The following is a 15,736-nucleotide window of genomic DNA, read 5'->3' as shown; positions in this document are numbered from 1 at the left end:
AATAATTAATTATTTTTAATGGGACCCTAAGTCTAAACTTAGGAAATTAAAATAATTAATGGGCATTAATCTAACTATGGATGTAACTTCTAGAAGAAGACGAGGATCAAGCTGAAATGATCTTAGCCATTGATTAAATTCTAATCTACGCCGTCGAATTTCAACGAGGAGATTATTTAAGGAAGCTTGAGGGTCATTTGGAAGACACAAAGAGAGTTGATCAGTCAGATCGAATTACTAAAGCTAGAAGTAGCACAATGATTTGTAGTGATCACACAGAGAGAGGCAGAGGGAGTTTTGGCTGGAGGATCTTCTCTAGAGCCAAGAATACTTAGCAGAGAGGTAGAGAGACATACAGAGGAGGCAACGCAGAGGCCAGAGAGGGTGACGCAGAGCCAGGAAGGGCTCACGCAGGGCCCACGCAGAGCAGCATAGAGCCTCCTACGCAAAAGTCCGAAATTTGTTGAAGGGCTGGACGTTCTGAGCCAGGAGGGTTGGAATCAGCTCCAGTGGGAAAATCGATTCCCAGCAGAGGTGATTCAGCTGTCGGATCAGCTGAGACTTGCAATGTAGAGTGAGGTAATCTCACTAATTTCTTCCGCCGAGTGATATTATCTGTACTGGATTGCCAGCAAGGCATCCAGAGGTTGTATTTAGAAATAACTTCAACTTAATAATAAAAACCCTCAAATCTGCTACACCGGTTTTCCCGCATTGGGTTTTTCCAGGGATGTTTGTCCAAAAACAACTGTCATTTGTGTGTATCTTTCTCTATTGTTCGGTTTCTTGTTTCAGCATATTATTTAAATGGTGTAGGCTGCAGTGTATGTATTTCAACGTTTGTCGTAGGAAACTGCAAATAACTTGCTCATGTAAATCTAACAAGTAGGAGAAATATCATCAGTTGTTGCAATAGGGATTCCTAGGTTTGAGGAATTTTCAAATGGTATCGGAGCAGTGCAGGTGAAGCAAGAAGAACAGTGCCAGAGAAAGCGCTAAGCAAAAAAGGAGATCGAAATAGCTGCAAGAGGCAGCAGTTCGAATCCCCAGAGGGGTTTGCACAGTCCAAGCCAAGAGGGCTGAATTTTCGAGGCAGTCTCTCTCTGAGTGAGTCGATAGAGAGGAAGGGCTTCTAGATCGAAATTTTGTCGTGGCAGAGGGAGCAGTGTTGAGCCTCAGCGTGAGGAAGAGCTGGTGGGACGCAATTTTTCTGCAGGTTGTTTTGTTGGGCAGAAAGACGTCAGAAGAGAGAAGAGAAGCACAGTGAGGGAATTTTTCCTCAGTAGACTTCCTGCCAAGAAGTCCATTTTCTTATTGGCTAAGCAGCAGCAGTAAGAGCAGAGAGGAGCAGTTCAACATTTTCGTGGCAGAGATGGCAACCAATGGGCTGAGAGATCAGGATAGGTTGGATGGGGCATCCAACTACGTCATCTGGAAGGCAAGAATGTCATTCCTTCTAGATGAGCATTCTCTCAAGACCTATGTCGACAGCGTGGTGGCTGTGCCTGTAGATCAAGATTCGTTGAAGAAGTACCGAGCAGAAATGGCGAAGGTCAAGAGGATGATCCTTGATGGAGTAAAGGATCATGTAGTTTGTCACATCGCTAGCAGAGGGACTACTAAGGAGATGTGGGATGCCTTGGCAACACTGTATCAAGGATCTTCCGAGCAGCGAAAGATGTACTTAGAGCAGAAACTAAGATCTGCACAGATGCAGAAGGGGAGCGCATAGATCTATTCCTCACGAAGCTTCAGGAGACCCAGGACGAGTTAGTAGCTGTGGGGTCTACACCTCAAGGGTCCGAGTTGGTTAGATTGGCCCTAAATTCAGTGTCATATGAGTGGCAAGTCCTTGTCCAGAGTATCCTGGGCAAGGTGACTTTGCCAAATTGGGATGAGATGTGGGCAGCTCTTAAGCAAGAGGAGTTGAGGAGAGATCTAGTCAAGTGTAAGCTTGATGAAAGCAGCAGCAGTGGGTCGAAGCCCAAGGAGGAGAATGAGAATGCAGGCCTTGCATCCAAGGGGCAGCAGGAACAGCGGAGGTGGAAGAAGGACGTCTCGAAGATAAAATGCTTCAGGTGTGGTGAAATGGGTCACTACGCAACACAGTGTCCTCTCAGGAAGAAGGACAAAGATGAGAAGCACAATCCAAAGGCTGCACCCGCGAAGATCGAGGAGGAGTTTTCCATGAAAGTCGAGATACCTCCAGGAGGGAGGTGGGTTGATTTGGAGCTGTAGTTCGAAAGAGCTACAGATGGGCAGGATCCTTGAGGAGCCCACCTCTCGGATCAATTCCTTGCTACGGGAGCCCAGATCAGAAGTAGCAGGATGGATTAGTGTCAGTTGGTGCAGAGGAGTGTTGGAGCGATAGATGCAGTGGCTAGAACGCCAAGTCTGAGCAGCGTAGTGCAGAGTTGCAGCAGTGCAGGGAGGCATAGTGCAGTAGCAGCAGCAACGCAGTGGCTTCAAAGGGATAGCGTGGGACTAGCAGCAATCAAATCTTCAACATCGAGATGCATCTATGTTGAACACTTGTTCAGTAATTTGGGATCTTTTTCAGTTGTTGAAACAGTAGCAGCAGCAGTTTGCAGTTCAGGGGCAGTTGGCAGTGGCAGTCCCAACAAGCACAGATGCAGAATTTCAGAGGGAGCTATAGTACGGATGCAGCGTTGAAAGTGGTAGTGTCAGCAGCAGTACAGTTGCAGCAGCAGCGCAGTAGTTGGTGGACAGCATGTCAGACATCAGCAGCGCAGAGGACGATGTTATGAAGTCAGGGTGATGCTTCAGTGGGAGGCATTGCTAGAGCACATTCCTCACTAAGAGGGAATGTTTATTTTTGGTAGCATCGGATGTGCTCTAAGTCTCAAATTTTGCAGGGAGGCTTGGGCACATGTATTCCAAATAACAAAGAAACTGTTTTGGGAAATTCCACCCGAAAGCAGCTTTTTTAAATAATTAATTATTTTTAATGGGACTCTAAGTCTAAACTTAGGAAATTAAAATAATTAATGGGTATTAATCTAACTATGGGTGTAACTTCTAGAAGAAGACGAGGATCAAGCAGAAATGATCTTAGCCATTGGTTAATTTCTAATCTAGGCTGTTGAACGTCAACGAGGAGATTATTTAACGAAGCTTGAGGGTCATTTGGAAGACACACAGAGAGTTGATCAGTCAGATCGAATTCTGAAGCTAGAAGCCGCGAAATGACTTGTAGTGATCATGCAGAGAGGGGCAGAGGCAGTTTTGGCTGGAGGATCTTCTTCGGAACCAATAATACTCAGCAGAGAGGTAGAGAGACACATAGTGGAGGCAGCGTAGAGGCCAGAGAGGGTGATGGAGAGCCAGGAAGGGCCCACGCAGAGCAGCGCAAAACCTCCTATGCAGAAGTCCGAAATTTGCTGGAGGGCTGGACATTCTAAGCCGGGAGGGCTGGAATTATCTCCAGAGGGAAAATCGATTCCCAGTAGAGGTGACGCATTGCCTTAGAGGCTGACGTAGGCCCACGCAGGGGCAGCGCATAAATAGCTGGGGAACTCTTCAATTGCCGGATCAGCCGGGACTTGTAGTGTAGAGTGAGGTAATCTCACTAATTTCTTCTACCAAGTGATATTCTTTGTATTGGATTGCGAGCAAGGCATCCAGAGGTTGTATTCATAAATAACATCAGCTTAATAATAAAAACCCTCAGATCTGTTACACCGGTTTTCTCGCATTGAGATTTTATGGGGACATTGTCCAAAAACAATTTTGTCATTTGTGTTCATCTTTCTCTATTGTTCAGCTTCTTGTTTCGGCATATTATTTAAATGGTGTAGGCTGTAGTGTATGTAGTTCGATATTTGTCATAGGTAACTGCAAATAACTTGTTCATGTAAATCTAACAAGTAGGAGAAATATCATCAGTTGCTGAAGTAGGGATTCCTAGGTTTGAGGAATTTTCACAAGACGCCATAGTAAAACTATACTAGAATCCCTCAAAGTACAAGAAGATGATTCTCAAAGAGAAGATGACGACCATCAAGCAGCAGAAGGGAGAAGTGACTCCCTACCTCACCAGAGTTCGACATGCTAGAGATGAGTTAGTTGCAGTAGGAGACAAGCCAAGTGACAATGAGCTAGTGCACATAGTACTGAATGTGTTTTCCAAGGAATGGAGTATGCTCATCCAAGTGATTTTTGGGCAAGATAAACTTCCAAGATGGGATCGCCTATGAAGTGACTTCACTCAGGAGGAGCTTAGGCTCAACTTGGTCAATGGTACCAGTCGTAGCGGCAAGACACCGAAGGTAGAGAAGGAGCAAGAAAATGTCACCTTGGTAGGAAAGGGAAAAGCGATAAAAGGATCCAGTAAGGGACAAAGCACAAAAGGAGGAAAGAAGAAGGACCTATCAAAGGTAAAGTGTTATGGTTTTCATGAATTTGGCCACTATATCAGCGATTGCCCATAGAGGAAGAAGAAGGGAAAGAATCAAGTAGCATCTTCAACAGATGCAGATGAGCTCTCCAACAGGATGGAACAGGAATTTGCGTTGATAGTTTGTCTGTCCTGCTCGACTTCATAAGGTGTCTGGTACATAGACAAGGGAGCGTCATTTCATATAACAATAGTTAGAGAGTGTTATTTTTTATGGATATGGTATCATCGAACAGGGGTTCTAGTCTCTAAGGTTTCAATGAAGCTAAAGAACGCGAGATCTCAAAAACCCAGAAAAGGTTTCGAGAGAAAACACTTAGAAACCCCTCAATTAAATTAATGATTAATTAATGGGTATTAATTGAGGAAATTGATTTTGCTCTAGAGACTTCCAGAAAAATGACTGCACGGAGTCTAAGATGATTTGAGCCATCGATCATGATTAGACCCTGGTTGTTGATGTTCCAGCGATAGATTATAATGTTGAAAATGTAACTAGTATCGGTCTTCATAATTGTTGTCTAGCTCAGGACATGATGTAATTTATATGTATTTGTAAAAAAAGAAAAGAAAAAAAATTGTGAAGATCAAAGAAAATTATTTTTGTAAGCATGGGTTTCATGCTCTTTTTATTATATTTCTAGGTCTAAGCACCCATTTTGTACTTCTACGGTTGAGTCATGAGTCATTGTTATTGTAATTATGTTCTAGACCCTTCTTGGGCTTTGTTACCCACCATTTTGTGGGTAATATCCCTAAGAAAAAAAAATCTCCAAGATGGTCCTCAACCAGCAGCCAGCACCCACCAACTAGCTCATTATGCCATTTCTTCACCACCCGAGCCAGCAATGTGGTCCCTCGCACATGTGCCATGATCATATGTTTCAAGGTGGGCCTTCTGAACCTAAAGGTATGCCTTGTCATTTGGAAATTGAGTATTGTAGTCTACTTATCATGGACACTTATGGGCATGGATTAATGGGGGAATTCGGCAGAAAGAATGGGCTAGGTCTGTGCTCTTGTCCCCTAGACGCCTTTTAGGTATTAACCTTGGATTCTAGTCTCATGGGCTCTCTTTTACTGACCATTTGGCTCTAGGGATGGTATTTCATGGAAAACCTCAATTTTGGTTATGTGGTTCTGCTCCATTATCTACTTATATTACCCTCTTTCCATTCATTATCAACCCATTCATCATTTGTTAAAGCTCTGATACCACTTGTTATAGATCTAACCCAAAAATATAAGCTAATAGAAATAAACCCAAGAAATAACAAGATCTGAATATAGTTAGAACTGCTTCTTTATTGATCAAACCCTTAAGGTAGGGCAACACCATACATTCACTCCTTAAGGAAGGAGAACACTCAACAAGCCATATGCCTGTTCATACAATATTCCTTGACACCTCTCAATGGGGAGTCTCTAGCCTCTATATAGGCCTCATACATACAATACCATGGGTCATTACCATGGTTCTCTCAATACCATCTATCTAATACCAAGGGCTTATTACATTATTGCTAACTACTTGTGGCCCCTTACATGATGCAGGTTAACCACCTTATTTATTACTATGGCCCATTCCATTATTACATTATTCCCTTGGGTACCTCCCTCTGTACCCCATATTATCCCCCCTAGGTATACTACATCATTTCTCCCACCGGGGTCCACATTCCCCCATTCGGTCCACATAGGGTTAGCATGCCCCTTCCCCTTGCCCACACCTTGGGTCATGGCCTGGAATGAAACCCGAAGGTTGATGCGGCTAAAAAGAAAGATAAAAGCATATTTGGCCACATTCAACAAGAAAATGTACCACAAAATGCAAAAGATGGTCGAGACAAACACATTTAGCACGTGGGCAAAAGCCAATACATGAGCTCTACCCCATCATCATGGCCATCAACCTAATTCCTACAAGTTCTATGAGCCTCCTTCATCATATAGGAACCCATGATTGTCCCAACCCCTGCTGGGCAATGAAGCGCCCCACCTTAAAAGGGGGTTTCACTGTTATATCTTATACATCATGCTCTTACCCCTTGAGCCCCAAGTAATTAATCAAAGAAAATCATAAAAAAGCAAAAGGCATATAAAGAAGGGTGGAAAAATCAAGGTCGAGGCACCTCATGTACCACGATTGCTCCCTCCTAAACATTATAAACTCAAGTGTGGGCTTCCCTCTTATCAGCTACCCTTGTACCCTAGCATGTGACCCAAGGCTACCCCTTCTCATTCCTTACTTCATTCACCTATCTGCCACATGCCACCACCTTTTGAAGTATGTACCTTGACTATATTATCCCCTTTAGAAGTAGAAACCACCTAATAGGATTATTGGTTAACCCCATTTGGAGTGTAGGAGACATTGGCAAACCCCAAAGCCCATTATGGAAGGGTAAACCATTATGAAGTTCCCACCTGTGGTCCATGATTTAGTAAGTTTATTTATTCGATTTCTCTAATCACTTGTTGTACTGGAAAGCTAGGGGACGCATTGAATCTTATGCAGGATTGCAGATGGTCTCCACCTTGGGTTTGGTCTCATATACGGGGTCCTAATCCTTCATAAGGCTACATTGGCAGTTGTAGAGTGTGCATTGAGAGCCATGACCCTCCACAGCAGTAGAAAACACTCCATGGATCCCCACAACCATTCAGAGATTGCTCGTGGTTCATTTATTGGACAAGGAAGATGCACCTGATCCATCATGCCTAGCTAGCACCTGACTTACACCATACACTTGGCAGATGATCCAGGACTTGCACGATGATGTGGCATCACCTACACCATCATCCTATCCCTTGCAGGCGATCTACAGGCATCTTCGATTTGTTTGGAGACCCATGAAGACACTTGTGTGCCCCCACATGTCATTTGGAGCACCACAGGTCATTACAAGGGGCCAACCCCTTGTCCACTGCTTTTGAGGGTCCTATTCTTCATCGTGGCACCCATGGACCTCATTAAGCCTCTTAGAGGGCCCTACGACATGCACAGATTATTATTTGACCTCTTGAAAGGCTTACTTTTTCATTTAAGAGCTAGTTTGTTGGGCTTGTCACCAAAAGTTTAATTATTAGAACATTATTTTATTTTTGGGGCTTATGTAGGCCAAGGAGGCTAATTCGAACTCCTAATTTGTGTATAAATACAAGTGAGATGAGTTCATTTTCTCATCATCACTTTGGATTGGATCTCTTCTCTCTCTTGAGAATTTCGCACTTTTTCTAGAGGATGAATTGGAGCTTTATGGATGAATTTTGATGTGTGGATATTGGTCTATCTTCTCTTGGAGCTTCTCTCTTGTCAATTGTGAATGGTTGGATATATTTTGTTACATGTAAGTACATGTTTTTAATGTTATTCTTGTTTTACTTTGTCATATACATTGGATTGGGATTTTCGTTGTTCTAGGGATAATTGTTGCATGCATTTACTGCTTAAAATTGTGGAATTTTGTCTCTATTATAGCATCTCTCAATGTATGGACCATGTAATATGAAAGAAATATCCTAGGGGTAATTCTATCAAAGAATTTGACCTTGATAAGACACTTCCTTTGCACATTGAAGTATAAAAGCTGCAAGAATCAAGATTGCTTCTCCTTGACCTAGAAGGCTAACGAAGTGGTCTTGAGGCCTCCTTGACTGGGAGTCAAGAAATCCTACTCATATTCATCATAGACTCCATTCTCCAAAGACTAAGGCACTAATCTACCAAGAGGTGATCACCAAAAATCACATTCTTTCACGTTCTTCCAAGTCTAGCCAAGTTGGGGCACCTAGGGCATCAATTTCTTGATAAGCTAGCCCTCCAAAAAGATCAATCTCCTACGATCTCCTGCATTGGTGTTTCCTCAAGGTTTCTTCTAATTTTGAAGTCATTCCAACGATGGAGTTAGGAGAAAAGCCAAGCCCTAGCTCCAGGATCAAACTTTGCCTTAGCATCCCCAAGGCTAGTGCCTCATAAGATCAAACCAACACCTTCAAGTGAAAATTCTTTCTTTGATCCTTTCCCCACTTTGTCTAGGGTAAGAACATCATTGGTTTCCATACTAATTCCTCCTATCCTAGACTGAGTCTGCTTGGTCCCGTGTGGTCCTGTTCCTTTGAAAAGACAATTCTTCAAGAACCATCCAGGAAACCAATTTCAATAAGGATTTTAGGGATTGGGAAACTCCTTCACAAGTCATATCCCATAAACCTAACCCTCAAATACTCCCTTCCTTTCCCTAGAAGACATTGTACCTTGCTTAGAAAGCAAGCAAGCCTTATCTTACTAACTCTTCCAAGAAAGGAATTATTGGGGTCACTCCACATCATTTCATTGACTTATCCTTCATCAATGACTCCATAATATATCGACTCTCCTCCCATCGATGAAAGTCCATAAATAGAAGGGAGCCTTAGCTGAGGTGGCAATGGGCTAAGTCTCCATTTGTTGCCCTTGGTCTAGCATTTGCCCTTTAGGGATCCCCCTTAGGTCCTCTGCTAGTTTGAGCGGTAACATTTTGGCGTCATTGCCGGGGATACGAAACGTGTGTTTTGTTCCCCGTACGAGATATTGACATATCATTATTGGTAACTCCATTGGAAGAACGAAGCCCTAGTTCTACATTGAACTTTAAGGTCAATGCTTGTAGGGTGAACAAGCATTTTTCTAGGCATTTGTAATTTCACCCTAGCGACTCCTACATATTTTTCATGTATACCTCAAATAGGTTGTCATTCTTTAATAAATTTCCCGCTTTGGACATTGCTAGCATCCCTAGGCATCCTAATCATGTCATGGGAAGGATGGTACGTGGGGTGCCCGTGTTTGATGGTGATCCAGTCTCCACAATTGCCCACATAGAAAGATTTAACGCACATGCTTCAAGAAAGAAGGTTTTCCATCAAGATGTCCTTATGTTATTGTTCATGGGATCTCTCAGTGGTCATAACTCATGGCTACATTATCATGAACCTAGGAGCATCTCATCTATTGAAGAGTTCGTTGATGGCTTTCTTGAACATTTTCAAATACACCCTACATTAAGCATCCAAGAGGAAGCCTTCATCGACCATCATCAAGACATTAAGAATCTAGGTAATGAGCAAGAAGAAGAGTCCTCCTTAGGTCCACATGATGATGATTTTGAGGACACGTGCTGGGAAGGAAGAGTTTATGGAAAGTAAAATTGAGACTACCCTTACCTTTCTCAAGGATATTGCTCCCGATGAATCCTATTTTGAAAACCCTGAGAAAGGTGATCCCATTAGCCCCTTGGAGGATGACATTGAAGATTATTTCCACATTGAAAAGGAGAAATGGGAAATTGTTGGTCCTCAATTTGATTGTGCTCCCATTTACAACACGGACAAGGAGGATGAGGATGAGATTGATCTTCCCTTCCCCTCAGGCACTATTTATGATGACATACCCATTGATACCTTTGGGAAGGAGCATCTTCATTTTCCTTTGCATAAAGAGGGGCAGTTGGAAGTGATCAATCTTCCTTTTATGAGAGACCCAATCTTCGATACTAAGGAAATTGATACGGCTCCCACTTCTCCTGAATATGATTCTATGTTCAAATGACTCCAGCCTTTAGATTATGATTTTGGGAAAGAAGAACTTATTGAATACAATACTTCTTTCTCCCTTTTTCCTATTGATCATCATCTTGAGTCTTCATCAAGTGATTCCCTCACCCCTGGTTCGATGATCTCTAGTAACTATAAGCTCTTCCCCACTCCCGAGTATAGTGTCAAGAAAAAACCCTTCATTGATTATACTTTTCTTCCTTGGACGCACCCTCAGGGTTTTGATCACTCCATAGTCTCCCCTTTCCAATGTAATCATCATGTGAAACCTACTCGTTTTACTCCATCTTGTCGACCTCCCTTTCCTACTAATCATAACCCGATGAAAATCGTAAGCCATGGCGTACATATAAAGGACAATGGTGGAAGTGATATGCCAAAGATTGCCATCCATCAAAATTTTATGAGCTTGGTTGTCGACATCTCTAACTTTTGGTTGCAAGAGAAGATCTAATGGACTAGATTACATCATTTTCTTACCTCTTCTCACATAATCATCCATGTGTGGGCATCATATTTTCCCACCTTTCAGCCACAACATCCTCCATGTGTTTGTGTTTGCATTCGCTTTGGGATTTGTTGCATGAGTAATCATATAGGCAGGCATGTTTATATTGACTTGATGATATGTTGGTTGCACTAGCTTTATGATTACACTTAATAATAGCTTCGTCATATGCATGTTAGGGTAGGATGCATTGCATGCTCATTTTCGCATTAGAACTACTGTCATATGATATTTTTAATGGTAGTTAGATGCATACTTGCATATTTTATTTTATGGCCTAACATTTAGCCTGTGCAATCATGAGATGTCGCGAAAGAATGTTGCCCCGTGTTTTTCATCTATTAAATGTGCAGGTGACTGGTCTACGGTAACCAAGAGATTGTTGGAGTTCTCGTGACCTCCCGTTTGAGTAGCTTCTCCCACTTCTTTGACAGATCACGTCCTAGTTGGAGCCAGATGTTACCCACCATTTTGTGCGTAATATCCCTGGGAGAAATTTTTTCTCCAAGATGGTCCTCAGCTGGCAACCAGAAGCCCCTTGCAACCACCAACTAGCTCATTATGCCATTTCTCTACCAACTGAGCGGGTCTCCCAAACCTAAACGTATGCCTTGTCATTTGGAAATTGAGTATTGTAGTTTGCTTATCATGGACACTTATGGGCAGGATTAAGGGAGGAATTCAGCAAAAAGAATGGGTTAGGTTTGTGCTCTTGTTCCCTAGACCCCTTTTAGGTATTAACCTTGGATTCTAGTCTCGTGGGATCTCTTTTACTGATCATTTGGCTCTAGGGATGGTATGTCATGGAAAACCCCGATTTTAGTTGTGTGGTCCAGCTCCCTTATCCGCTTATATTACCCTCTTTCCATTCATTACTACGCCATTCATCATTTCTCCCACCTGGGTCCACATTCCCCCATTGGGTACACATAGGGTTAGCATGCCCCTTCCCCTTGCCCACACCTTGGGTCATGGCCTGGAATGAAGCCCGGAGGTTGATGCAGCTAAAAAGAAAGATAAAAGCATATTTGGCCATATTCAATAGGAAAATGTACCACAAAATCCAAAAGATGGTTGGGACAAACACATTTAGCACGTGGGAAAAAGCCAATACACGAGCTCTACCCCATCATCATGGCCATCACCCTGGTTCCTATAGGTTCTATGAGCCTCCATCATATAAGAACCCATGATTGTCCCAACCCCTAGTGGGCAATGAACCGCCCCACCTTAAAAGGGGGTATTCATTGTTACATCTTATACATCATGCTCTTCCGCCTTGAGCCTCGAGCAGTTAATCAAAGGAAATCATAAAAAGGAAAAAGGCATATAAAGAAGGGTGGAAAAATCAAGGTCGGGGCACCTCATGTACCATGATTGCTCCCTCCTATACATTATAAACCCAAGTGTGGGTTTCCCTCTTATTAGCTACCCTTGTACCCCAGCATGTGACCTAGGGTTTTCCCTTCTCATTCCCTACTTCATTCACCTATCTTCCACATGCCACCACCTTTTGAAGGATGTACCTTGACTATATTATCCCCATTAGAAGTATAAACCACCTAATAGGATTATTGGTTAACCTCATTTGGAGCTTAGGAGACGATGGCACATCGCGAAGCCCATTATGGAAGGGCAGGCCATGATGAAGTCCACACCTGTGCTCCATGATTTGGTAAGCTCATTTACTCGATTTCTCTAATGACTTGTTGTACTGGAAAGCTAGGAGACGCATTGAATCTTTATGCAAGATTGCAGATGGTCTCCACTTTGGGTTTGGTCTCCCTATATGGGATCCTAATCCTTTAGAGAGCTACATTGGCACTTGTAGGGTGTGCATTGAGAGCAATGGGCCTCCACAGCAGCAGACAACACTCCATGGATCCCCACAACCATTCAAATATTGCTAGTGGTTCACTTATTGGACGAGGAAGATGCACCCGATCGATCATGCCCAGTTGGCCCCAAACTTACACCATATAGTTGGCAGATGATCTAGGACTCGCACGATGATGTGGCATCACTTGCACCATCATCCTAGCCCTTGCAGGTGATCTACAGGCATCTTGGATTTGTTTGGAGACCCATGAGGACACTTGTGTGCCCCCACATGTCATTACAAGGGGCCAACCCCTTGTCCACTGCTTTTGAGGGTCATATTCTTCATTGTGGCACCCATGGACCTCATTAGGCCTCTTAGAGGGTCGTACGACATGCATAGATTATTATTTGACCTCTTGAAAGGCTTACTTTCTCATGTATGAGATAGTTTGGTGGGCTTGTCACCAAAAGTTTAATTATTATAACATTATTTTATTTTTGGGGCTTATGTAGGCCAAGGAGGCTAATTCGAACTCCTAATTTGTGTTTAAATACAAGTGAGATGAGTTCATTTGCTCATCATCACTTTGGATTGGATCTCTTCTCTCTCTTGAGAATTTCACACTTTTTCTAGAGGATGAATTGGAGCTTTATGGATGAATTTTGATGTGTGGATATTGGTCTATCTTCTCTTGGAGCTTCTATCTTGTCAATTGTGAATGGTTGGATATATTATGTTACATGTAAGTACATGATTTTAATGTTATTCTTGTTTTACTTTGTCATATGCATTGGACCGGGATTTTCGTTGTTCTAGGGCTAATTGCTGCATGAATTTACTGCTTAAAATTGTGGAATTTTGTCTCTATTATAGCATCTCTCAATGTATGGGCCATGTAATATGAACGAAATCTCCTAGGGGTAATTCTATCAAATAATTTGACCTTGATAACCCATTTCCTTTACACATCAAAGTATAAAAGCTGCAAGATTGCTTCTCCTTGACCTAGAAGGCTATCGAAGTGCTCTTAAGGCCTCCTTGACTAGCAATCAAGAAATACTACTTATATTCATCATAGACTCCATTCTCCCAAAGACTAAGGCACTGATTTACCAAGAGGTGGTCACCAAAAATCACATTCTTTCACCTTCTTCCAGGTCTAGTCAAGTTGGGGCACCTAGGGCATCAAGTTCCCGATAAGCTAACCCTCCAAAAACTTCAATCTCCAACGATTTCCTACGTTGGTGTTTCCTCAAGGTCTCCTCCAATTTTGAATCCATTCCGACGGTGGAGTTGGGAGAAAATCCAAGCCCTAGCTCTAGGATCAAACTTTGTCTTACCATCCCCAAGGCTAGTGCCTCATAGGATCAAACCAACACCTTCAAGTGAGATATTCTTTCTTTGATCCTTTCCCCACCTTGTCTAGGGTAAGAACATCATTGGTTGCCATACTCATTCCTCCTATTCTAGACCAGGTCCGCTTGGTCCCGTGTGGTCCCGTTCCTTTGAAAAGATGATTCTTCAAGAATCATCCAAGAAACCAATTTCACTAAGGATTTTAGGGATTGGGAAACTCCTTCACAAGTCATATCCCATAAACCTAACCCTCAAATCCTCTCTTCATTTCCCTAGAAGCCATTGTACCTTGCTTAGAAAGAAAGCAAGCCTTATTTTTTTAACTCTTCCAGGAAATTAATTATCAGGGTCACTCCACATCATTTCATTGACTTATCTTTCATCAGTGACTCCATATTATACCGGGTCTCCTCCCATTGGTGAAAATTTGTATATAGAAGGGAGCCTTAGCTGAGGTGACAGTGGGCTAAGCTTCCATTTGTTACCCTCGGTCTAGCATTTGTCCTTTAGGGATTCCCCTTAGGTCCCGTGCTAATTTGACCGATACTAGGGTTATTATGTCAAAGAAAGAAAATTTATTTTATGTAATCTAGTCATATATTACTCCTCCACCAAGTCGGCCTCAAAGGTTGTGAAGTCAACCTCATGAAGGGAACTCGACCTCACAGAAGACTATATATAAATGGTGAATTTGACCTATTGTGGCGTCCAATGATCAAGAATTCGATCTGAAATTTCCAAGTTAAGGAAAGAAGTGTGAAGAGCCTAGAAGTAGAGGTCTACATCATCACAAGAGAAGGAGAATCATAGCAGAGGAGAAAGAGACACTTCTCTAGCTAAAGGAGCCAAAATTTTTGTGATTTCTGTCACAGGTGTGAGTAGACTGAGGTGCGTTGTACGGGCGAAGGTGCAGGCCGAAATTTCACAATTGCAGAGAAGGGTCAAGACCCTTGGAAGAGTTGACTTGTGTTGGCATTTGAAGAAATTGACTAAAGTTTGACTGATCTTCTTGGGAGGTTGACTTGGTGCATGGCATCTTCTCCTTGTCCTTGTCTCTAATGGAAGGAATTTTCACTTAACTAATTGCATGTGGCCACCTCATCCTCCACGACTTTAATGTAACTCTAGCTACCATGCAAGAAATGGAAGTGCATACCAGTTTCCTCCCTTATTTCGTTTTCACTTCATTTAGGACCTCCTCCCTTGTTCTAATGTACATGGCATCTTCCGTCATCCTCTTCTCCCTAATTTTACTCCTTTCTCTACTCCTCGACTCCCACTCTTTTGCATGTCCACCTCACTAATGCTTTCCTCAATCCACTCAATCATTGCCTCTCTTTCCTCATGTGCACTACTTCCTCCTCTTCACTCCCTTGTTACTTCACTCAACGCCACAACTACTTGACTAATGTGACTCCATAGTGAGCTAATGCACATTGGTTTTGCTCCTTCACCTCATGTTTTTACTCAGACTACACTAGAGAACACCTCACCCATGACAACTCAGAGCCACTGCAGTTACACTCTAGTGTTAGACACCTCACTCTGTTTTTCTCCACTTTGACTGCAGCTGGATGAGGAGTTGACTCAACACCACTCATGGATGTGCATGGATCTTCATTGCATGAGGATTTCAATATCCTTCATTCATGAGTATTCATTATATACAGGTGTTGTATACTTGTTCAGGATTGGATCTTCTTCCGCGATAGCATATACTTTCTATCTCTCTCACTTTCTCCATCTCTCTTCTAGCTTCTACTCTATTGTACAGGAACATTGGTGTCTTGATCCCGTAACAGTCTTCTTGGTGCAACCAGCTTCTTAGATTTTGCAAAATCATGCTCGGTTGTGATCTATTTTGTCTCTCCAAGTTTGTCAATATTCTGACGTTTTTCTTGTGCAATAAAATAAAATCTATGAGCCTTTTCTTTGGATAAAAATCTGCCATTTAAAGCGCTTTCTGTCTATTTTATTTTTTCCGTTAAAAGCTAACTTCAGAGATAATTTCACCACCTCAAAAAACAATTTATTCTAC

At 42.5% G+C, this 15,736-nt stretch overlaps 1 protein-coding gene across 1 annotated transcript in view; it reads right to left on the bottom strand.

Annotated features, from left to right (window-relative positions):
* Nucleotides 1-15,736, bottom strand: part of LOC149186749 (threonine--tRNA ligase, chloroplastic/mitochondrial 2-like) — a 217,327-nt gene that overhangs the window by 144,908 nt on the left and 56,683 nt on the right. The gene's annotated exons all lie outside the window — the stretch shown is intronic.

The sequence above is a fragment of the Pinus tabuliformis genome, chromosome 3_1, assembly GCF_031772625.1.
Source record: "Pinus tabuliformis cultivar Carrire ecotype Pingquan chromosome 3_1, CPIR1, whole genome shotgun sequence".
Taxonomy (NCBI): domain Eukaryota; kingdom Viridiplantae; phylum Streptophyta; class Pinopsida; order Pinales; family Pinaceae; genus Pinus; species Pinus tabuliformis.
Note: the sequence above shows the minus strand (reverse complement) of the source record. Positions and strands in the feature narration are given on the sequence as shown.